Source organism: Aotus nancymaae, unplaced genomic scaffold (assembly GCF_030222135.1).
Source record: "Aotus nancymaae isolate 86718 unplaced genomic scaffold, 86718_ANA_hifiasm-v0.15.2.pri h1tg000029l, whole genome shotgun sequence".
NCBI lineage: Eukaryota > Metazoa > Chordata > Mammalia > Primates > Aotidae > Aotus > Aotus nancymaae.
In genome coordinates this window covers 94,864,984-94,887,988 of record NW_026988442.1, presented here as the reverse complement: position 1 = coordinate 94,887,988, position 23,005 = coordinate 94,864,984, and the positions used below count along the sequence as shown (strand labels likewise).

General features: G+C 47.8%; 1 protein-coding gene and 1 long non-coding RNA gene across 2 annotated transcripts in view; one reads left to right on the top strand and one right to left on the bottom strand.

The window, feature by feature from the left end:
• Positions 1–6,125: 6,125 nt before the first annotated feature.
• Positions 6,126–11,936, bottom strand: LOC135277005 (uncharacterized). Its single transcript, XR_010344631.1, has 2 exons — positions 11,368–11,936; positions 6,126–6,433 (listed from the first exon to the last, which is right to left on the bottom strand). It is a non-coding gene; the product is annotated as an uncharacterized LOC135277005 (long non-coding RNA).
• A 759-nt stretch (positions 11,937–12,695) lies between these two features.
• PLEKHB2 (pleckstrin homology domain containing B2) overlaps positions 12,696–23,005 on the top strand; it is a 49,877-nt gene continuing 39,567 nt past the window's right edge. The window contains exon 1 of the mRNA XM_064382873.1: positions 12,696–12,778. The gene's annotated coding sequence lies outside the window, so the exon portion shown is untranslated. The remainder of the gene's footprint in view (positions 12,779–23,005) is intronic.

Sequence of the window (23,005 nt, the reverse complement as noted above, 5' to 3'; positions counted from 1 at the left end):
ACAACCTTGACATTTCCAATATAAACGAAGGAGGACTGCAAGGTCTTGCTGTGTTGTCCGTGCTGGAGTACACGGCGTCATCACGGCTCACTGCAGCCTCTAACTGCTGGGCTTAAGCAGTCCTCTCGCCTCAGCATCCCAAGTAGCCAGGACCACAGCCACGCGCCACCACACCCTGCCATTTTTTAAATTTTTTTGTGGAGATGGGGTCTCACTATGTTGCCAGGCTGGTCTTGAACTCGTGAGCTCGAGTGATCCGCCTGCGTCTGCATCCTGAAGTGCTGAGGTTGCAGGTGTGAGCCACCACACCAGAGAGAGGACTCACTGTAAAAATTAAGCTAGCTTCCCTTGACTTCCAACACCAGGATTCTTGCATGATTTTCTTAAGTGGCAAGGGGCCAAAATAGATCAAATTGTTTCCTAATCAACAATTCCTCCTTTTGGCCAGGCGCAGTGGCTCACACCTGTGATCTCAACACTTTAGGAGGCTGAGGCAGGAAGATCACTTGACGTCAGGAGGTTGAGACCAGCCTGGCCAACATGGTGAAATCCCATCTCTACTAAAAATATAAAAATTAGCCAGTGTGGTGGCGCATGCCTCTAATCCCAGTTATTTGGGAGGCTGAGGCAGGAGAATCACTTGAACCCGGGATGCAGAGGTTGCCGTGAGCCAAGACGGCACCACTGCACTCCAGCTTGGGTGACAGAGTGAGACTCCTCAAAAAATAAAAAAGGAAAAAATAATAAAAGTGACAAATTGGCAGCTGGCACCAGGGAGAGGCCATTTCCTGATGGGCCACACCTGTTTCACTAAAGTGTTAACTGAATGCAGATTTCAGGGAGAAGCAGCTTCCAGGACATGTTTGTGCTATAGCTGGCCTAGAGCCAGAACCTGAGCAATGCCATTTTATAAGACAAAGCTGTGTCTCCAAAAATGAGTTGTAATAACTGCCCCATTCTCCTTGCAATAACTGCCCCATTCTCCTTGCAATAACTGCTGACTTGGTTTCTGTAAATAAGACTGCTAGTCTGCTCTGGATAATGTCCACCAGGTGAAGTTGTTTACCTTTCTCATCAGTAACTGATAGAATTGCTGGCCTTTGCTTATCAGAATGCACAGCCCAAGCTAATCTCATCTTGGCCCCTGTGAACTAAGATCTGTAATTTCCACCGGTACCCAAACCATATGTAAACTAACGTTTATCTTGACTTTTGTGGGTACCCAATATGTAAACTAATGTTTGTCTTGACTTTTGTGAATCATTTATGTAGCAATTAAAGTGACAATAAGCCCCGGAGCCCTCGGAATGTCCGGAGGCCCCCACCCCCTGTCCCTGCCCAGGAGATGGTTTACAGAATCCACCAGCCCTCGGAATGTCTGGGGCCCGTTGATCCCCCTCCCCATTCCTCAACCCCACTCCCAAGGTGGTCTTTCGGGTATAAAAAGCTTTGACACTCCCCCCTCAGGGCCGCGGGTTAGAGAGACGTGAGTCCTCCGCGGTCGCCGGCAATAAAGACCCTGCAATTTGGCATACTTTTGTCTTGGTGAATTATTTTAATCTCGCATCCCAATACTACATGTTCATTGAAGAGACAAAGTGGCAGAGTATGACCTTCTGCGGGCACCCCACCAGAAAACCTCAGACGGGCATGCATACAGTTTCCTAAACACGCTGCGTGCGCTCCCCTCCCAAGGGTGAGGAGGGCACTGTGCATGTGGGCGGCCCACCCTAAGGGAAGGATCGTGGAAAAGGGGCTTGTCTAGAAAGTTTTAGGATCAAGGTTAAACACGGCACTTGACCTTCATGTGCCTGCTTAGGTCTCTTCCAAGCGTACTTTCTTTCTTGTTTTAAAGCCTTTGAAATAAACCTCCACTCCTGCTCTGAACTTCGCTTTGGTCTCTTTTTCTGCTTTATGCCCCTCAGTCAAATTCCTTCTTCTGAGGAACCAAGAACTGAGGTTGCTGCAGACCCATCTGGATTCACTGCACTTGGACGCCTTCCCCTGCTGACACTGTGGCTTTGTTACTGCGTTTGTTGGAGGGTAAGTATGGTTTGAGGAGATGTGTACGGGTGCCAGGTTGACATGGGGTGGACTTGTGGTTAATTCTATATGTCAGCTTGTCTGGGCCACTGGATGCACACATATCTGATTACACATTATTTCTGGGTGTGTCGGTAAGGGTGTGTTCAGAAGAAATCAGCATTTAAACTGGTGTTGCAAGCAGCCGTGCAGGCATTTCTCGAGTAGCTTCCCTATAGCCTGCCGGAACCAGAGCGGGTAATTAAGAGCCTTTCCCCCAAATACTGGGGAGCTGTTCTCTGATCCGTGATGGCTGCTTCTGACTGTGAAATGCAGACAAAGAGGCAGGCAGCCACCACTGTGCTCACCACTGCCACGTTTGCACCCTCCCTCCTCAGCCCTCACCCCTCCCCAGGGACACACCTTCCACCACCGCGCTCTCCACTGCCACGTTTGCACCCTCCCTCCTCAGCCATCACCCCTCCCCGGGGACACACCTGCCACCACCACACTCTCCACTGCCACGTTTGCACCCTCGCTCCTCAGCCCTCACCCCTCCCCGGGGACACACCTTCCACCACCGTGCTCTCCACTGCCACGTTTGCACCCTCTCTCCTCAGCCCTCACCCCTCCCCAGGGACACACCTGCCACCACCACACTCTCCACTGCCACGTTTGCACCCTCGCTCCTCAGCCCTCACCCCTCCCCGGGGACACACCTTCCACCACCACACTCTCCACTGCCACGTTTGCACCCTCGCTCCTCAGCCCTCACCCCTCCCCGGGGACACACCTTCCAGGAGGGTTTTATGGATCAGCACCTCCTCCTGCTTTCATTCTTCTCTCTTCCTGGGAGCCAGATATTTAGGACGAGGACATTCAGAAGCAACCATATGCCAGGCACAAAAGCTCATACCTATAATTTCAACACTTTAGGAGGCTGAGGCAGAAGGATTGCTTGAGCCCAGGAGTTTGAGACCAGCCTGGGTAACATAGCAAGACAAAAAAAAAAAAATTAGCCAGGCATGGTGGTGTGTGCCTGCAATCCCAGTTACTAGGGAAGCTGAGGCAGGAAGATGGCTTGAGCCCAAGAGGTCCAGGCTGCAAGTGAGCTATAATCTTGCCACTGCACTCCAGCCTGGGCGACTCTCTCTACTCTTAGGAGATCCTCCCTCTCAGCAATAACATTGCTACTGTTCATTCCAGCTATCCATAAGCCATAATTACTGAATACATGTTGCTATAATTATTCTGAACAATCTGTCATCTGTTAAAAGTAAGAACAATATAAGATTATATTTTATCTTCCTTTATTCCTTCTCTAATGCACTTTCCTTTTTTTAGATCCAAGTTTCCTAATCATTTTCCTTGTTTTTTTTTGAGACAGGGTCTCTGTTACCCAGGCTGGAGTGCAGTGGTGCAATCATGGCTCACTGCAGTCTCAGCCTCCTGAGTAGCTGCAGGTGTGCACCACCATGCTGGCAACTTTAGTTTTTTGTAGAGACAGGGTCTCCCTATATTGCCCGGGCTGGTCTCCAACTCTTGAGCTCAAGCGGTCCTCCTGCTTTGGCCTCTCAAACTGCTGGGATTACATGTATGAGCCATGCATCTGACTTTTCGTTTCTATTGTGTTTTTTACTTCTTACATTTTCTTTTTACTTAGTTTTTTTTTTTTTTGAGATGGAGTCTCACTCTGTTGCTTGAGATGGAGTGCAGTGGTAGGATCTCAGCTCACTGCAATCTTCACCTCCTGGGTTGAAGCGATTCTTTGGCCTCAGCTTCCTGAGTAGCTGGGATTACAAGCATCCACCACCACACCTGGCTAAGTTTTGTATTTTTAGTAGAGATGGGTTTTCGCCATGTTGCCTAGGCTGGTCTCAAACTCCTGACCTCAAGTGATTTGCCCACCTCGGCCTCCTAAAGTCTTGGGATTAGAGGGGTGAGCCACTGTGCCCAGGCAACTTCTCACATTTTCTTTTTCTTTTCTTTCTTTCTTTTTAAGATGGAGTCTTGCTCTGTCACCCCGGCTTGAGGGCAGTGGTATGATCTTGGCTCACTGCCACCTCCGCCTCCTGGGTTCAAGAGATCCTCCCACCTCAGCCTCCCAAGTAACTACTGAATTTTTGTATTTTTTAGTAGAGATGGGGTTTCACCATGTTGGCCAGGCTGGTCTCAAACTCCTGACCTCAGGTGTTCGAGACCACGGCCTCCCAGAGTGCTGGGATTAAAAGTGTGAGCCACCGCGCCCGGCCGAATGTTAGTATTTTTATGTAAGGCTTAGTGTATACTTAGAATGATTTGATTAGTTAGTGGGGGGTTCTGGGGGGATGTATGTTTACTGTTTCGTATTGAAGAGGTGCCCCTTCGTGTTTGTGTTTGGGGTGTTGTCTCGTCTGAGCTAGGTACAGGACGACAAAGGAGGGAGTTACTGCAATAAAGATGAGTGATGGAAGGGTGGAGGTCTGGCTCTGGTCTTTTTTTGAGTCGTTTATAGAATAAAAAGCCGGGCGCAGTGGCTCAGGCCTGTAATCCCAGCACTTTAGGAGGCCGAGGTGGGAGGATCACTTGAGCCCAGGAGTTCCAGACCAGCCTGGACATGGCCAGACCCTGAAAAACAAAAAAAAAACAAAAAGTTTAAATGGAAAAGAACAAGAATAAAAATGAGGAGAAGAGTTAAGGAGTAATCTAACAAGTGCAGTTACAGGCCGGGCACAGTGGCTCACGCCTGTAATCCTAGCACTTTAAGAGGCCAAGGCGGGCGGATGACAAGATGGAGACATCCTGGCTAACATGGCGAAACCCTGTCTCTACTAAAAATACAAAAATTAGGTGGGCGTGGTGGTGTGTGCCTGTAGTCCCAGCAACTCAGGAGGCTGAGGCAGGAGAATCACTTGGACCCGGGAGGCAGAGGTTGCAGTGAGCCAAGATTGTGCCACTGCACTCCAGCCTGGTGACAGACAGAGCGAGACTCCATCTTAAAAATAAAAAAAGAAGTGCAATTGTAAACCATATTATTTGATTCAGATAACATCTCTCAAGGCTTAAGTGTTTTGGAGGTTTTAATAGGTTTTAAATTTTATTTACTTTTACCTGATACATCTTACAAATGAGGAAATTAGGCAGAAAGAGGTTGACTGGCTTCTTCAAGAACGCACAGTCACCAAGAAACAGGCCTAGGGTTTCCCGGTGGGGGAGAGGCTTTGCTGGAGGCCGGGTGGCTGGTCTGGCTAGGGGCCCAGAGAGGGCAGGATCATGGGCCTGTGCTTGCCGGAAGGAGCCTGGTCAGTCTACCACAGCTTGCCCAAACTGAGTGCAATCAGATCTTAAGCGTCACCAGCTACAGTTCAACTAAAGGTTCTTCAGTGGCCTCTGTAAGATTTCAGTGCAAGTTTAAATAGTTGCAAAGTGCTGGGCACAGTGGCTCATGCCTGTAATCGCAACACTTTGGGAAGTTGAGGCAGGATGATCTCTTGAGGCCAGGAGTTTCAGACCAACCTGGTCAACACAGTTGATCCCACCCCCCACCCCCCACCACCACCGCCAAAAATTAAACAATTAGCCAATCGTAGTGGCACATACCTATCATCTAGCTACTTGGGAGGCTGAAGTTAGGAGATGGCCTGACTGCACTCGTTCAAGTCTAGGGTGAGCCAAAATTTTGCCATTGCACTCCAGCCTGGGCGAGAGAGAAAGCCTGTCTCAAATAAATATGGCCTGGCATGATGGCTAATGCCTGTAATCCCAGCATTTTGGGAGGCCGAGGAGGGCAGATCACCTGAGGTCAGGTGTTCAAGACCAGCCTGACCAACATGGTGAAACTCTGTCTCTACAAAAAATAGAAAAATTCGCCAGGCATGGTGGCTTATTCCTGTAGTCCCAGCTACTTGGGAGGCTGAGGCAGGAGAATCACTTGAGCCTGGGAGGCAGAGGTTGCAGCGAGCCGACATCGTACCACCGCACTCCAGCCTGGGTGACAAAGTGAGACTCCATCTCCAATAAATAAATAAAAAAGGACACAACTAGGGTCCTATAAATGTTGTTATTTTAAATAAAATTGGGACATGACGTTTTTAAGTCTGTCCATTGGAATATAAACATGGTGATGTGATTCACTCTATTTCTATTTTTATTTTTTATTTCAATCGTTTTTGGGGAATGGATGGCGTTTCATTACATGGATGAGTTTTTTTAGTGGTGATTTCTGAGATTTTGGTCATTTCCATTTATACAATACTTGAATAAATTTTCTATAACTGCAAAACTTCATATGTTGAGTCTTCTTTTAATCACTTGTATCAGTCAGGATAGCCAGGATGTGCTTCAGTAAACAAGCTCAAAATCTGTGTCCTTACACACAGAGATTTGTTTCTCATAACCATCACATCCAAAGCAGGTGAGATGATCTAAAAGCCTACATGAACAATAAGAGAATTCAGTAAGAAGCAAAAACCAAAAACAATAGCTATCATGTTTCTAAATAACAAGTTAGAAAGCATAGCCAGGCCGGGCCCAGTGGCTCATGCCTATAATCCCAAAAATTTGGGAGGCCGAGGTGGCTGGATCACCTGAGGTCAGGAGTTTGAGACCAGCCTGGCCAACATGGTGAAACCCTGTCTCTACTGAAAATACAAAAAAATTAGCCGGACATGGTGGCGGGCACATGTAATCCGAGCTACTCTGGAGGCTGAGGCAGGAGAATCACTTGAACCTTGGAGGCGGAGGTTGCAGTGAGCCAAGATCCCTCCACTGCCCTCCAGCCTGGGCGACAGAGTGAAACTCCATCTCAAAAAAAAAAAAAAAGGTATAGCCAAAGAAAAGATCCATTTTATACAGGGTTATTTATAGGAAAAGTAAATGACTAAATAAACATATAATGACATTTACAATGTTATATTTATACATTTTATATTTTTATACTTATAATTTTTATAAATTTATAATACTTATGTTTTAAAAATGTTTTTATGTTTATAGATAACTTATGAATATAATATCTAGCAATAAACTTTGATAAGAATTATGTGACATCAGGCTGGGCATGGTGGTTCATGCCTGTACTCCCAGCACTTTGTGAGGCCAAGGCAGGTGGATCACCTGAGGTCAGGAGTTTGAGACCAGCCTGACCAACATGATGAACCCTGTCTCTACTAAAAATACAAAATTAGCCTGGGTAATATAGCGAGACCCCTGTTTCTACAAAAAAAATACAGGCCGGACTTGGTGGCTCATGACTGTAATCCCAGCACTTTGGGAGGTTGAGGTGGTGGATTACCTGAGGTCAAGAGTTCAAGATCACACTGGGCAACATGATGAAACCCTGTCTCTACTAATAATACAAAAATTAGACGGGTGTGGTGGCGCGTGCCTGTAGTCCCAGCTACTGAGGAGGCTGAGGCAAAAGAATCTCTTGAATCAGAGAAGTGGAGGTTGCAGTGAGCCGAGATCACACCACTGCACTCCAGCCTGGGTGACAAAGCAAGCCCCTGTCTTAAAACAAAACAAAGGTCAGGAATTTGAGACCAGCCTGGCCAATATGGTGAATCCTCATCTCTAATAAAAATACAAAAATTAGCCAGGTGTGGTGGTGGGCACCTGCAATCCCAGTTACTCTGGAGGCTGAGGGTGGAGAATCGCTTGAACCCAGGAGACAGAGGTGGCAGTGAGCCGAGATCATGCCACTGCATTCCAGCCTGGCAGCAGAGTGAGATTCCATCTCAAAAACAAAACCAAAAACAAACACAACAAAAAACTAAACAGGTATCTTATCACCCTGCAAACTGTACCAAAGAGAAATGCAATCTATGTCCATGCAAAGACTTGTACAGAAATGTTCGTTACAATTTTATAGACAATAGCCTCAGACAGGAAAGCATTCATGCCTTTATCATCAGGAGAACAGCTAAACAAGTTCAGGGATGTGTTGGGTCACCAGGGAAAGCCAAAGGACAAATTTTCAGGAGTTTTGTAAGCCATTTGTTAAACACAGCCAATATTAAAAATTATATTGTATAAATTTAATATTAAAGTCGGGCGTGATGGCCCACGCCTGTAATCCAAGCACTTTGGAGGCCAAGGCGGGCGGATCACCTGCGGTCAGGAGTTCAAGACCACCTGACCAACATGGTGAAACCCCGTCATTAAAAAAAAAAAAAAAAAATTAATATTAAAAACAAAGGGGAATGTATGCTAAAAATGCATTTCTTCCTAATGACTTTCCTATGTGCCTTTAAGACTCCTTGCCTCGCTCGTACCTGCCTGTGGACATGCTGTATGGCACTATGCTGCTGGCCTTCCCAGCTCACTCCCTTCAGTGGGTTTGAGACCAACCTGGGCAATATGTTGAGACCCCCCCATCTCTACACAAAATTAAAAAATTAGTTGAGGGCTGGGTGTGGTGGCTCACACCTGTAATCCCAGCACTTTGGGAGGCCTAGGCAGGAGGATCACTTGAGTCCAGGAGTTCAAGACCAGCCTGAGCAATATAGTGAGATCCTATATTTTATTAAATTAGAAAAATAAAAAAAGTTAGTTGGGTGTGGTGGCACACCCTCTCGTCCCAGCTACTCTGGAGGCTGAGGTGAGAGGATCACTTGAGCCCTAGAGCTCAAGGCTGCAGTGAGCCGTGTTCGTGTCACTGCACTCTAGCCTGTGTAACAGAGTGAGACCCTGTCTCAAGAAATGAAAAACAACAGAAAGTATTTGGGGGTGAGGGCTTCGGATTCAAAATGGGAAGCCCAGAACACGTTTTGTCCCTGCACAGGTGCCTGTGACTTGGGTGGCAGACGTTCAACGGCAAACTGAAGCAGCGACTCGGGGGGCTGGAGGAGAAAGGGCACTCACTTTTCTGTGGATGGTTGAAATAGGCAGAAAAGGCTGCAACCCAGAGGGGAGAGCGAAGAAGGAAACAGCCCTGTGAACCGGGACATTAGCTGCAAGGCTGCCTGTAGCACAGCTGCGCCTCTTCTCATTTCCCCATTCTTGTGCGCGTGGGCAGCTTCCTGTTTATAGTGGGCAAAACCCCAACTACTGTCCTCAAAAAATGGATTCCACTGTCTTTGGCCGGGCGTGGTGGCTCACGCCTGTGATCCCAGCACTTTGGGAGGCCGAGGCAGGCGGATCACGAGGTCAAGAGATCGAGACCATCCTGGTCAACATGGTGAAACCCCGTCTCTACTAAAAACACAAAAAATTAGCTGGGCATGGTGGCGTGTGCCTGTAATCCCAGCTACTCGGGAGGCTGAGGCAGGAGAATCGCCTGAACCCAGGAGGCGGAGGTTGCGGTGAGCCGGGATCGCGCCATTGCACTCCAGCCTGGGTAACAAGAGCGAAACTCCGTCTCAAAAAGAAAAGAGAGAACACGAGCAGGTATGATTCACTTAGAAAAAGTAATGGAAGAGCGTCCGTTATCTCCCATTCCCTGGAACCTCACTACTCCCAATTATGTGGGATGTGTCGGGGGGAGACGTGGCATTTTAATTCATGTTCTATTTGGAGTTTCTTTTTAAAAATTTACTTATATTTTTCTGTGTTTTGTTTTACTGTGTTACCCAGGTTGGTCTCCAACTTCCGAACTCAAGTGATCCTCCTGCCTCGGCCTTCCAAATGTTGGGATTTCAGGTGTGAGCTACTGCGCCTGGAATTTCTTTTTTAACTACCAGAACTTCTCACTTTATTTTCTTCAATAAAGAAATTCATACTAGTAATTGGACAAAACAGGGAGTGGGGCAGGTAATTTGGTTAGAGCCAGTTGAGGCCCACAGAGGCAGGTAACTGATGAGTACAGGGTCCCAAGGCAGCTCTCTGAACTCCTGGGCATTCCCTTTTCAGTTTCAGACAAGAGGCCACACATTCAGGACAGGCAGACGGGGGGCGAGAAAGCAGGTGTCCTCACCTGCAGCCAGCCGCCTTCCGCCTGGACTCTTCTCAATAAACATGAACAGAAAGCCAGTTTTACTGAACCAGAAAACTTCTTAAGGGACATTCCTTCTTCCAGCTCCTGGAACACCTACTTAAACTGAACTTGATTAAAATTAAAATATTACTTTTTTCCTTTTTAATTTTTTTTTTAGACACGGTCTCATTCTTTTGCTGAAGCTGGAATGCAGTGACACAATCATGGGTCACTGCACCTTTGACCTTCCAGGTTCCAGTGAAACTTCCCTCTCAGCCTCTCAAGTAGCTGGGACTACAGACACATGGCACCATGCCAGGCTAGGTTTTTTATTTTTTGTAGAGAAAGTGTCCCACTCTGTTGCCCAGGCTGGTCTTGAACTCTTGGGATCAAGTGATTCTCCTGCCTTGGCCTTCCAAAGTACTGGGATTATAGGTTTGAGTCATCACACCAAGCCTCAAATATTACTCTTTCCTGTTGTTGAAGTGATACATACTCATGAAAGAAAGTTTGGAAAATGCAGAAAAGCAGAAAAAAGAAATATCATCCACAGTCCCATCACTCAGAGAGCGTGTTAGTGTACAAACTCAAACCCTGAAAGATCCCTAACACTGACCCTGAAGTTGGTCAGGCCTAGTATATCTTTAATGAGGGCTGGTCAAGAAGCTTGGTGATGTCAAACAATTTACCCAAGCTCATCCAGGAGCAGCAGAACCAGGAAGAACCCTGTGTGACACCAATCTCTGAACTCTTGTGTTGACTAAGCCACAATATCTCACAGAAGATGGGATTGCAGGCGTCGTAGGACTCCCTTCCCTGCATTTCCCCCCCCAGAGAGCAGCTGGATTAAGACTGGGCCCTGACTGGCAGAGTTTGGGGTTTTGAAGACCAATAACAATAGGGCTCTTCCAGAGTTTTTTTTTTTTAAGTTTTTTCCCTTTTAAATTTAGATATAATTTATATACAGAAAAATGAGCAAATCTTAAGTGTAGTGCTCAGCTTGATAAATTTTTACTTACACGCATGCACCCACCATTCAGATCAATGTATAGAACGTTTTCGGCACCCTAGGAGTGGGATTGCCGGGAGGCTCTGTCAAGCCTCTGTCCATGCAGTACCTTCGCACTGCCCGCCAGCCTCTGCTAGGATGGAATGCAGTGGCTTGATTGTATCCTCCTGCCTCTGCCTCCCGAAGCTCTGAGATTACAGGCATGAGCCACTTCACCTGGCCAACATATTTTTTCCCCTCTATTGTCTTAAAAACAAAACAAAACGAAACAAAACAAAAACCCAACTTTTCATTTGGAATAATTTTAGACTTACAAAAAAGTTATAAAGATAGTATACCCTTCACACAATTTCACCTACTGTTAACATGTTACATAACCGTTATACATTTGTCAAAAAACTGCTATTACCTAAACTTGAACTTTCATCTGAAGTTTATAACCTACCTACATCACCATGTCGCATATGACAGTGTCTCGGTTTTTTTCTTGCTTTTGAATACCTTGATAGTTTGAGGAGTACTGGTGAGGTGTTTTGAGGAATAGCTCACAAATGAGATTGGTCTGACATTTATCTTTCGGTCGGACTGAGGTCACGGTTTTTTCATCACATCCTGTCAAGGGCAAATGGAGTGACTAATGACTTTGATTTTCATGTTGGTCACTTGTCAGGTGCCTCCGCGGTGAAATCACAACTCTCTTTCCACACTGTGCTCTTGGAAAGGGCGTCCCCAGGCGCGGGCCACACTGGGGTAGAGGGCGGATTACCACACCCCTCTGGGTGAGGTATTATTAGAATTCCTCTGCAAGGAAGATTATCCCTTCTCCCTCATTTATTTAATCATGTGTTTGTATCAGCACGGGCTCTGGGATGATTGATACTCTAGGTTATAACTTAATGCAAGGTACGTTATTTTGCTGCTCAGACTGTCCCAGGCGTGGCCCCAGGAGCGCTCTGGGTAGGTCCCTGCGCCCTCGGACGCCCCGTCCTTCTGTTTTTTGAGCACCTCTAGCTTCTGGCCTACAAGACGCTCCCGGCTCAGCTGGCGCTTTCTGCGCCCGGGTCCTCGAGTCGCCCAATTCTCTAAGGCGTTTTGGTCCTGTTTTTAGAGAGCGGTATTTAGAAACGAAGATCGGGGTGCTGACAATTCTTTTATTTTTTAAAGGCAGGACTTCACTCTGCAACACTTCGCTTTAGTGGAAGCGCCAACCTCCGGGGTTCCCTACGCCCCCTGCCTTCTCCTGCCCCGTTTCTCCGGGAAACCCGCCAGCCCCCGCCCCGCCCCCGCCAGCCCCCCGCCAGCCCCGCCCCCGCCAGCCCCGCCCCCGCCAGCCCCCGCCCCGCCCCCGCCCCCCGCCAGCCCCCGCCCCGCCCCCGCCAGCCCCCCGCCCCGCCCCCGCCCCCGGCAGCCCGCCCCGCCCCCGCCAGCCCCCCGCCCCGCCCCCGCCAGCCCCCGCCCCCGCCAGCCCCCCCGCCCCGCCCCCGCCAGCCCCCGCCCCCGCCCCCGCCAGCCCCCGCCCCGCCCCCGCCCCGCCCCCCGCCCGCCCCCGCCCCGCCCCCGCCCGCCCCGCCCCCGCCAGCCCCCCGCCCCCGCCAGCCCCCCCGCCCCGCCCCCGCCAGCCCCCGCCAGCCCCCCGCCCCCGCCCCGCCCCCGCCAGCCCGCCCCGCCCCCGCCCCGCCGCCCCGCCCCCGCCCCGCCGCCCCCCCGCCCCCGCCCCCGCCCCCGCCAGCCCGCCCCGCCCCCCGCGCATGCGCGCCGCGGAGTGACGTCACAGCGGCGGCCAGGACGCCGAACGTGCGACTGTGGAGGGCGAGGAGCCGCCGCGGCGTCGTCGCGTTCTCCGCTCTGGTTCGCAGGTGAATGTCCGGGTTTGGTCCGAGCTACCCTGGCCCCTTCCCGTCCTGCCCGCGCCCCTCCAGATTCTCCCTTAGAGCCGCCCCGTCCCGCGCCCGCTCTCCGGCGTCCCCACTCCCTAATTTCCGCCGAGGCGCCCGGCCGCAGGTCCTCCCGCCCCCCGGGGCCCTGACCCGCCCCTTCCCGGGTCCGCCCGGCCGCACGCGCGCCCCGTGGGCCCCTCGCCTCTCCAGCCCCGCTTCGCTCGCCGCCCGGGCGTCCGCCCCCCGCGGCCTCCCCCGTGCGCGGCTGCAGCCTCCGCCCTGCACCCTTCCCGGCCGCTCGGGAGCGTCCCACGGGTCCGGCCGCCGCCTGATCCGCTCCGGGGAACTTGGCTTCGCGGTTCTCCTGCCCAGAGGTCTCGCGCTCCTTAGGTCCCGAGGGGCGTCGGGCTCCGCCGCCGCGTTTCTCCCGCGCTCGGCCTTGCGGTGCCTTTAGTCGCAGGTGTCCGCTGCACGTGATGTCGCATACCTGCCTCCGTGTTTGATTCTCTGGCTCGGCCAGGTTGAAAACGCCGGAGGTCGGGGATCTTTATTTCGCGTCAGCGTAGAGATTCCCCGCCCCCCACACCTTAAATCGCAGATGTGGATCGGTTCCCACTAGAAAAGGCTTCCTAAATGAGCGAATACTAGATTCACGATGATGCAGGGCGGGCGGAGAAGGGAACGAAGTGCAGCGCTCACTTAAAACTTTAGGGGAACGTGGTTCATTCAAAATGATCCTGACTCACGGCCTCAGCCTTTCACTCTTTGGCGCTGAGGAAAGGGGGGAACCGCGCCGAGGGAGGAGGGCTGACAGCTGACGGGGGGGTATTTCAAGGTCTTCTGTGGCCTTTGGTAGAACCAGTGCCAGTGCAGGAAGTGACTTGTCCGAAGTCACATGAGGAACCAGAACCCGAGCAGGCACTGCTAACCGCCTGCTTAGTTTGGCCCTCCATATTTGTTGAATACACTAGTGACCAGAACATGTATGCACAGACGCAGTTGTGCATCTGTGCCCGCGCAGTGGGTGTGTCTGCCTGAGGACCCGTGGTGTGGGAATACCGCTGTGACCGGTTCAGTTGTGATGCTCGGGAGTGTTCCTCGGTCCAGAAAGTTCCTAACCCTGGGCTGGTCGGCTGGATGTTGTCTGGGCTTCCCTCGTGCCTGGTGTTTACTCTGGTGGTTCTCTCTCTACTCGACTCACATGCTGCTCTCCTGAGGACAGGAATCAAGCTGTGTTTGCAGCGTTTCCCTGATAGACAGCATAGTGTTTGGCACTTTGTAGGTGGTCAGTAAATGCTTATTGAAGAAGGCTGCAGAAAAGAACTCAGAGCCTGACAGCACTTCTTTGCTAGCATTATATTTTAAAGGCATTGGTACATTCTGTAAGTAAATTTCCTGTTAGTCTCAAGGACTGAGTTGATTAAATGTGTACAGCAGTGGTAGACAAAGGACAGATACTCTTGTGGTGTTACTCCTTGGGAAGGGGGAGGTTTCTCTCAGCTCTTTCTGAAAGCTTTGCTTATGCTTCTCAGCTTGCATTAATATTTCTTTCTCCTTTCCTCTGCCTGCCTTCTGTCTTACTCTGTGTGTCAAGAAATTAAAGAATTACCTTATTAATGACAGTAACTACTCCAAACTGCAAAACAGATTATTAAAAAGGTTCCCAAAGTGGAGCTGATTGACCCAGTTGTTCTATTGGTTGTGTGTTTGCTCCCACAGTGGATGATGGAAATGGAAAGTTGGACTTTCCTGCCTCTTTGCTTTCTTGGCCCGTCTGCCATTTGATTGCGCTTGTATTAGGCTTGTTGTCAAGAAGTGGTTCCCAGCTGGAAATGGCCAATGCCACATAGGAACTGACTTCTACAAGATGATGGGTCACCCAACCCTTCTTTCCCTTCTGTTTTGGAATGTACCTGGGACATCTCTGACTCTCCATTATTGTCCTTGGAGAACAGAGATGAGTTTTCTTTTTCATAAGGAAGCCACTTTATAGCTAAAGAGAGCTAGAGAACTGGGATATCCTCAAGAGTTAGTTGTAGACAGTTAAACCTGAATTCCAGCTTTTGGAAGAAAATAGAAATGTAGTTGTAGCAGTTCTCACTTTTTTTTTTTGTTTTTGTTTTGAGGTGGAGTTTCGCCCTTGTTTCTTAGGCTGGTGTGCAATAGCGCTATCTTGGCTCACTGCAACCTCTGCCTCCCGGGTTCAAGGGAATCTCCTGCCTCTGGCTCCAAGTAGCTGGGATTGCAGGTGTGTGCCACCATGCCCGGCTAAATTTTTGTATTTTTAGTAGAGTTGGGGTTTCACTATGTTGGTCAGGGTGGTCTTGAACTCCTGATCTCAGGTGGTCCACCTGCCTCAGCCTCCCAAAGTGCTGGGATTACAGGTGTGAACCACTGTGACTGACCAGTTTCACTTTTGGGCCATCTACGACAGGGCTATTTGGATATATCTCCTTTAATTATCACAATAACCCCATTGGTTATGTGTAAGTAATCGGTTGTGCCTTGTCATTCAGGTAAGAAAACTGAGGCTTAGAGAAGTTCAGAATCTCGCTCAAGGTCATACCAGTGAGCAGAAGGCCAAGTAGGCTTCAGGCTTAGAACTCTCAGATTCCTCAAGCCTGTAATCCCAGCACTTTGGGAGGCCGAGGCGGGTGGATCACGAGGTCAAGAGATCGAGACCATCCTGGTCAACATGGTGAAACCCCGTCTCTACTAAAAATACATAAAATTAGCTGGGCACGGTGGTGCGTGCCTGTAATCCCAGCTACTCAGGAGGCTGAGGCAGGAGAATTGCCTGAACCCAGGAGGCGGAGGTTGCAGTGAGCCGAGATCGCGCCATTGCACTCCAGCCTGGGTAATGAGCGAAACTCCGTCTCAAAAAAAAAAAAAAAAGAACTCTCAGATTCCAAAGGCAGTATTTTTTGTCCACCTGTTGTCTGTTTCCACTCAGTGCTTTCAAAGAGATAACGGATTGAAATTTAAAATAATCTGAATTGTTCAATATGGCTTATATTTTAAAGCTTTGTATAGGGTTTATTATCATAAAAATAGTGTTATTCTGTGGCTAGTTTGCTGGTATTTTATTCTCTAGAGACCAACAGCTAGGGGTAGCGTTTTATCTGATGAGTTTTAGTTTATGCATTCAGTTTTGCTCCAGGAAACAAATAGTGAAATGTCGAATTACGTCATGCAGTGTTGTGAAATTCAGCATGCTAAGGGAAACAAATGGAAGTCTTCTAAGCCATTGGAGAAGTAGCCTGATGTCCTTGTTTCTTCTAGAACAGGGGTGTCTGATCTTTTGGCTTTCTTGGGCAGCATTGGAAGAAGGCCGCATAGAAAATACGCTAACACTGATGATAGCTGATACACTAAAAAACACAAGTGCAAAAAATCTCATAGCATTTTAAGAAAGTTTACAGATTTGTGTTGAGCTGCATCAGAGCTGTCCTGGGCTGGGGCCGCCAGTTGGACAAGCTTATTCTAGAATGTTTTAGGCAAATTTTGGTTGGGGGGAAATAAGTAAGTAATAGTAATAATAGTAAATAGTAATAATTGCCGTCACAGCAGCTACCGTTTATCAAGTTCTAGTAACTGTGAGGCACCAACATGGTGAGACCTCGTCCTACTAAAAATACAAAAATTAGCTGGGTGAAGTGGCAGGTGCCTGTAATCCCAGCTGCTTGGGAGGCGGAGGTTGCAGTGAGCTGAGATTGTGCCATTGCTCTCCAAAAAAAACCCAAAAAAACTAGTACTTTAAACCTTAGAATTAAAAAAAAAAAAAAGTTTTACCTACCCACGTTTTTTTTAAACTATAGACAACTAGAGACAGAATGTTTTTTCCTAGGTACTGCAAGGAAAAATTAGCATTCAGACCAAAGGTTTTCTCAGCAAAACAATTTTACTTTCTGCAGAAAGGGTGTTCCCGTTAGCCATCTTGCCATGAGAGTACAATGAACAAAGGAAAGGCAGACATACTTACTCCTTACGCATTGGGTCCTTATTGCTGTGTCTGATCTCTGTTGGTTGGAGCCAGACCTCACAATCTAAACTGAACCTGATTGGCTAACAACTTAAAACTTTTCTAGGCTGGGCACAGTGGCTCATGCCTGTAATCCTAGCACTCAGGGTGGCCCAGGTGGGTGGATCACGAGGTCAAGAGATTGAGACCATCCTGGCTAACATGGTGAAACCCTGTCACTACTAAAAATATTTTAAAAATTAGCTGGGCATGGTGGTGCACACCTGTAGTCCCAGGTACTCTGCAATCTGAGGTAGAAGAATCGGTTGAACCTGGGAGGTGGAGGTTGTGGTGAGCCGAGAACACACCATTGCACTCCAGCCTGGGCAAGAAGAGCAAAACTCTGTCTCAAAAAAAACAACCCCCCACGACTTTTCTAAACAGGTAAAGGCAATGGAGAACAAAGGAAAAGAGGAATGTAAGGTTTATTGCCGAGTTAAATGAGGAAGCGGAGACCGGAGTAAGGAAATTAAAAGCCAATTTATTCAGCTCCCGGGCGAGGTTCTGTGGTCTGGGAAAGGGGCCAAAGAAGTTGTGCTTCTCTTCTTGGGGCGTGGGGTTTTATAGGGAGTGGAGGTAGTTGATTGGCTGCGGGGGAAACAAAGCGGAGGTAGTCTCTCATTGGTTGTGAAAGGACTGGGCACGGATGAGGCGAGCCGCCACTGGCAACTAGGCTGGGCTACTGGCAAGTGGGCTGGTTGAGGACATACGGGCAAGCTGCCATAGGGCAGGTCTTTGGCAGGATTTTTAAAAATTTTAGCGGGGCCGAGTACATAGTTTGCTGATGAGTGCGGGACTGAGATTGGAATGCGGAAATGGGTGTGGGGAGCCCGCATGGAGAGGCCAGATGCTGAGTAATGCGCTCAGAATGGTGACGTAGTTTTCAGGCGCGGAGAGAGAAGGGTGTGTCCATTTGGCTCCCAGCGAGGCAACCGGCCTTACAAGGAAGCCCAAATAAGGAAGAGAGAAGAAGTTGCTGCGAAAGGACTTAGAAAAGTAGTAACATAAATATCTTGGTTAAAGTACAAGGGCGTAGAATGTGATACGTGCCTGTGAGCATGTCCAGCACAAATATCTTGGTTAACGTACAAGGACGTAGAGTGCACTTATTCCCTGCATCTAACAGCTACATAGGATAGGGCTTAATGAAGAGTTACCAGCAAAAAGCAAGAAGGCTTTGAAGAAAGTTAGTCTTTAAAAGAAACTATGATTTCTACCGTTTATTATTATTTAACAAGAAGGGAAACTTTGAAAAGGAACTTTTTACTTTCTACAACTAGTTTCACTTTATTTTTTTTTAATTTGAGCCACCATGCCTGGCTGACTTTTTTTTTTGTATTTTTAGTAGAAATGGGTTTCTCCATGTTGGTCAGGCTGGTCTTGAACTCCTGACCTCAGGTGATCCACCCACCTTGGCCTCCCTAAGTGCTGGGATTACAGGCATGAACCACTGCACCTGGCCAATTTTCACCCTTTTTGAGGCACCTTTTAAAATAGTATTTTATCTTTGTGAATATGGGAAAATTGCTATCAATTTACATGTAATCTTTTGACTTCTGATCATAGAAGACTTTTTTTTTTTTTTTGAGACACAGTCTCACTGTGTCGCCAGGCTGGAGTACAGTGGCGTGATCCTGGCTCACTGCAACTTCTGTTTTCTGGTTTCAAGCAATTCTCCTGCCTCAGCCTCCCAAGTAGCTGGGACTACAGGAACGCACCACCATGCCCGGCTAATTTTTTGTACTTTTTAGTAGAGACGGGGTTTCACCATGTTGGCCAGTATGGTCTCGATCTCTTGACCTCGTGATCCACCTGTCCCTGCCTCCCAAAGTGCTGGGATTACAGGTGTGAGCCACCGCACCCGGCCCATAGAAGACTTTTACTGCCTTGTAAAACCCTTCAATCCACCAGGGAGTCAAAAACTTGCAGAAAATTTGTTAGTTACTTTTTTCCCCCTGTAGTACTTGGTCCTACTCCAATTTTGACTGTGTTTTTTCCCCCCCAGTCCTTCTTCACAGATGTTTGTCTGGGAATTTCCTCCCCTGCCAGGCAAAGACAGAGTCTTGCTCTTGTTGCCCAGGCTGGAGTGCAGTGACAGGAGCATTCGTGGCTCACTGCGCTTCAACATCCTGGGCTCCAGTCATCTTCCCACCTCAGACTCCCGAGCAGCTGGGACTACAGGCGTGTGCTACTACGTCCAGCTTATTTCTTATTTTCTTGTAGAGAGAGAGTCTCACTGTGTTGCTTGGGTAGGTCTCAAACTCCTGGGCTGAAACAATTCTCCTGCTTTTGCCTCCCAAAGTGTTGAATGACAGACAAGAGCCTCCATGCCTGGCCTTGATCATTAGTTTGACTGGGTGTGGAATTCTGGCTTGGAAATAATTTTCCCTTAGCACTTTGAAGGTATTGCTCCAGATGTCCTGTGCCTTGCTGATTGTTGATTCTTTATATATGCTTTTTTTCCTCTGGGAGGTTTTTAGGTTTTTTTCTTTGTCCCTGATGTTCCGAAATTTCAGTCATCCTACGTACGGAGGGAGGATCTTTTAAAAGTTATCCTGCTGGACACTCATTGGAGCTTTTGAATCTAGAAATGTGCTGTCCTGTTGTGGGAAATGGTTTTATAGTATTGTTTCTCTGCTCTTTCCTCTGAGGTTTGTTTATGAAATTCTCCTATAAGCAGAATTTTTTTTTTTTGAGACCGAGTCTCATGACGCCCAGGCTGGAGTGCAGTGGTATGATCTCGGTTCACTGCAAGCTTTGCCTCCTGGATTCAAGCCAGTGTCCTGCTTCAGCCTCCCGAGTAGTTGGGACTACAAGCGTGTGCCACCACGGCCAGCTAATTTTTGTATTTTTAGTAGAGATGGATTTCACCATATTGGCCAAGTTTGTCTTGAACTCCTGACCCCAAGTGATGCATTTGACCTCCCAAAGTGCTGGGATTAGCAGACGTAAGCCACCGTGCCCGATCAGCAGAATATTTTATATTTGATGCTCATCCTCTAATTTTTAATTTTTTTCCATCTTTTGTGCTTTTTTTTTTAACTCTTCATTTCAAAGAGATTTCTTCCATCTTAATCTTTTCAACTCTTTATTGAGTTTTTAATTTTGGTTATTTTTAGTTGAGGACTTTGAATATTTCTTTTGTTTTTCTTGTTTTTTTGAGTTGGAGTCTCGCTCTGTCCCCCAGGTTGGAGGGCCGTGGTGCGATCTCGGCTCACTGCAAGCTCTCCCTTCCGGGTTCCAGCGATTCTCCTGCCTCAGCCTCCTGATTAGCAGGGACTACAAGAGCCTGCTACCATGCCTGGCTAATTTTTGTATTTTTAGTAGAGACCTGGTTTCGCTAAGTTGGCCAGGCTGGTCTTGAATTCCTTACCTCAAGTGATCCACCCACCTCAGCCTCCCAAAGTGTTGGGATTACAGGTGTGAGCCATTGTGGCTGGCTGAAAATAAAATTTTTAAAGTTTTCTTTTGTACCAAGCATTGTCTTTGATTCTTGTGAAGATTTTTTTTTCCTTTAAAATTTTATTTTCTTTAATGTCAATCTTTTATGGCCTGGATTTTTCTCTGGTGTCTGATTGTGATATGGGAAATGTTTATTTGGTCTTTAACCTAATTTCCTGCCTTACAACTCCTATTTTAATACAATCCTTAAATTTTCAAAACGTTGTCCTTTTGTATGCTAATGATTGATTGATGGCCTGCAGACTTTCTTCAGAATGGGCTCTGGTCACCTGAAACACCGTTGTGGGATTTGAGGGTTGGAACTTTAATTTCTGCCCCTAACCTTCCAGGGAGGAGCCGGGGGTCAAGGTGATGTTGATCATCAGTGGCTGATGGTTTAATCAATTATGCTAATATCATGAAGGCGCCATTAAAACCCAAAAGGGTCTGGTTTGGAGAGCTTCCAGGATAGCTAAACACGTGGCAGTTCCTGGAGGGAGGGTGCTGTGCCTGGAGAGGCCTGGACACTAATACCTTGCCTTATGCATCTGTTCATCTGTGTCCTTTGTAATACCCTTTATAATAAACTGGTGAATTTAAGACATTGTTTATCTGAATTTTATGAGCTGCTCTAGCAAATTAAACACAGGAAGCTGTGGGAATTCTAATAGACGTAAAGAAACTAAAGCAAAATTTACTATAAATAGAGAGTTTATTTAGTCCAGATTTGAGGACAGCAACCTGGGAAGCATAGGTTCAAGTTGCCCTGCCTGAATATATGCTTCGAGTGGCAACAGTTACAAGTGGGATTTTAAAGGGCAAAAATGGGGGCAGTTTCTAAGTTGAATGTGAACGGTTGGTCGGCTGTACGTTGTTTTTTGTATCACATATTCCAGGAACATGAAGAAAATGGGTGAGGGTCAAATTGTGTGACTTGGAGTAAAAGTCTTGGTAATTTATCATCTTGTCTGGAAACTACAGGAAAGGGAAGATTAAAAAGCCCCCAAGTGCCTTTAAACAGTTAACCCTGAGCATGGGCGAGGCTGTGGTAACTAAAGACCCATTTTCTAAATTCGCATGCCTTCTGTTCTTCTGGTTGTTCTGAGCTACTTTTCTTTCTTCTTCTTCTTCTTTTTTTTTTTTTAGAGACATCGGATTTCCAAGCTGCTTTGCTTTCTCATTGATTTGAAGCTAGTTGGTCACTCGTTCCAGAGGCCTTGACTTGCAGCTGGTGTCTGAGGGTGGGTAGTTTGATGGGACTGAGCCCTCAACCTGTGGGATCTGATGCTATCTCCAGGTAGACAGTGTGACAGTTGAATTACTGGACACCTGGTTGGTGTTTACTGCAGAATTTATTTTTATTTTTATTTTTGAGACTGGGTTTCACTCTTGCCCAGGTCAGAATGTAGCGGCACGATCACGGCTCACTGCAACCTCCCCATCCCAGGCTCGAGTGGTCTTCCCACCTCAGTCCCTCAGTAGCCGAGACTACAGGTGTGCGCCACCATGCCCCACTAATTTTTGTATGTTTTTGTGTGGATGGGGTTTTACCATGTTGCCCAGGCTGGTCTCAAACTCCTGAGGTCAAGTGTCCGCCCCTATCTTGGCCTCCTGAAGTGTTGGGATTACAGATGCTTGACACTATGCATGGGCCTGCCGCATAACTGATTGCTTGCTTGGTATGTGGGGAGAAACCCTCACACATTTGGTCGAAGAAGTCTTCTGTATTGATTGTTGCGATGAGAGAGCAGAGGAAAACCAGTAGTTTTCCCACTCAGGCTGATGGTGCTTGCTCTGTATTCCTCTTTAAGAGAGGAACTGAAAAGCTGGTTGGAAGTCTGTGTGTTTGCTTCACGTCTATCTCTTGGTGAGCTTCCCTGGAAGGTGTTAGGCAAGGATTGGCTTTTTCATTGCAGAACATCCAGTTGTCACTATCAGTGAGCCTTTCCTCTTGGGACTGTGCCTTTGCTCAGAGCTAGAGTCTGGGAAGTAAGGAGGAAGATGGAGAAGTTGACTTTCACCTACTGTATGTCCATTCTAAGTGTGACCTGTCACTCTGAGTTGTGTGTGGTGTGGTCATGCCCAAAGTGTCATCTTCAGGGTCAGGGAAGGTCGCTGTCTGCATGGGTAGGGTGCCTAGTGACCCTTTTAAAGACTTTCAGTTAATTCTCTTGATTTTCTCCCCCACCTTTAGAATTATCTCTTACCTCCAGTTTGTCAATCTTTCTATTTTTATGTGGCAGGAGTTGGCTTGCTGTGTTTTGGCTTCTATTAACATATGACAAAGCAGAGGTGGCCATATTCTATGTTAGTTGCCACTTGTCTGGTTTACTTAGAACCTTCAAAATGTTGTTTGTGTCTCATCTGCTTTTGTCTGCTACTGTTCTCTTTGTGGATTTATGCCTTGTTTTCTCCTAACTCTCATTTTTGTTGCAATTTCAGGAGGAAGTGGAGTTAGCCATCTGTGCTTCTTATAATTTATCATTAACATTGGAAATTGCAAAGCAATTGCCAGCATGTCAAGCTTCATATTACTGGTTTGTCTTTTCCTTTCCCCTTTCCCCTTTCCCCTTTTCCCTTTCCTTTTCTTTCCTTCTTTCCTTCTTATAGCATTTCACTCTTTCACTCAAGCTGGAGTGAAGTGGCGTGATCTCAGCTCACTGCAACCTCCACTCCCCGGGTTCAAGCGATTCTTCTGCCTCAGTCTCCTGAGTAGCTGGGATTACAGGCACCCGCCACAACAC